Raw genomic sequence first — 2,097 nt, 5'->3', positions numbered from 1 at the left:
CAATTCCCATGTACCCCAAAATACGATTTGAACTGTAGATCGGCCGAGAGTCGCAACTCTCAGTTTAACAATAAATACGTGTGCCCCCCCCCCATATTCGACAAGGCATGCCTAAATTTGCACACACCGTAACATACTTGTGGACCCTAAATTCGAGAACAGATCCCTAAATGCAACATCCCGAGATTCATGTGCATTCCCAAAACCGTGTGAACCCCATATTAGTGAAGACAGCCCTGTCTGCAATGTCCCCAAAACAGTGTGAACCACAAACCCACTAGTATCTCCACATGCACATTAGATTATCCCAAAGCAAAGACCATTTCAACCTTTTCACAAAATGGCAGCCTAGTCGTTAAAAATCCACATGAAAACCAAAACTTATTCGTCTACAAATCCTGATTCGCCAACACACCCAAAACGCATCCCCAGGTCTGTGCACCTCACCTAATCAGTACGTTCCTAAATACGCTGACACCCCACATACAAAATAGATTATTCCAGAGCAGGAATGATTTCAAACAGTTCAGAAAATGTCAGTTTGGGCATTTAAAATTCCCACGCACACCAAAATGCAATTTCAACTGCCGATTGGGCGACAGACACAATTCCAATGTGTGCCCCAAATGTGAGTGCCCCCTCAAATTGGACAACATACTTTTAAATCTGCGCACATCAGCATATGCGTGCCCAACACGAGTAAATACTCAGGTGAACACTTTTAAATCTGCGCGACTCGCCAAATCCATGTATACTCAATAATACTGATTGCAGACCCGTATTTGCACTCCACACCCCTGAATCTGCGCATTTCCCAAATCAGTGCGCACCCCCATATTTGATAAAACACCCCCACATCCGTGCGCATCTCCAAATCCATGGGCACACCAAAGCAGCATGCACCTCCATATTCGCCGATGCTGCCCTAAATCTGCGCAATTCACAATTGATTGTGCACTCAAGCCCGCTGACACATCCACTTGAAAATGAGGTTATCATTTCAAACTGTTCAGAATATGGCCGCCTTGTTTTATTAAGTGTGATCGTGAGCACAGGATCAGAAATACTGATCAAGTCAACTTGTTCCCAAAGAGAATTCTGCAAGGCCAATCAGATGGTTCACTGCTGCTCGGCGATAAAACATAAAAAATCGAAATGTACAATTATAAAGCATTAAAAAATAGTAGAAATACAGGAGTCATGATGATAATGATGAAGTCTGCTGGAGAGAGACATTTATACGCCTGCTGTCCTCCATAATTCAAAGAGATTGAAGGATCAGTTTGCAGGGTGACAAAACGTGACCGGAGCACGTGGCCCTAAAAACTAATGCCTGCCGGGAGAAAACAGCTTCTGTACTTTCCGCACTTTCTCCAGCAGTTTTAGGACTAAGTCCAGCCGGAACACAAGTGGGTAAGGATATGGGCCTCAACATTAAAAATCGGCACGCAGCCCAGAATGCGTGTGCAGCTCCAAATCCAGGCGTACCATATGTGGAGCAAGAGTTATTTCAAACGGTTCACAAAATAGCAGGTTGGAGCATAGAATAACAAGATTACTGTTGAAAGTTCAAAGTGCATTTATTTTAAAAGTATCTATAAATGAAACAACCTTGAGATGCGTCGCAACTACAAATCGATAAAAATTACAAATCTGTGAGAAGCCCGAGATCGGTAAACATCCCGGTATTGGCTTATACACCCCTAAATATATACACATCCCCAAATAAGTGTGCACCCCTGTATTGGACAACACACTGCTGAATCTGTACACATCGTCAAATCAGTGTATATCTCTGTATTAGACGATGCTCCAGCGCCGACAACCCGGGCGGTGAGACAGAAGTGACCTGTGACCTCCATCTTCCCCAATGCTTTCCCCGAGGAGACACAGACATCCCTTAAACCCCCAAGCATCAACCTGCGTGACTCGATGTTTTTAATGTGTTCCGGATCTCACTCTTGCACCAGGGATGCAAAAGACCCCGGGGCAGGACACATCTGTCTGTTCCCGACACGGGCACAGTTTTCTCAGGGCTGCTTCCCTTATCAACGCGGTCCGATGTTCCTGGGTCAGTAGAGGACCATGGTGGCCGGA

The sequence above is a fragment of the Hemitrygon akajei genome, unplaced genomic scaffold, assembly GCF_048418815.1.
Source record: "Hemitrygon akajei unplaced genomic scaffold, sHemAka1.3 Scf000154, whole genome shotgun sequence".
In the NCBI taxonomy this organism is placed as follows: domain Eukaryota; kingdom Metazoa; phylum Chordata; class Chondrichthyes; order Myliobatiformes; family Dasyatidae; genus Hemitrygon; species Hemitrygon akajei.
This window is presented reverse-complemented; position numbering follows the sequence as displayed.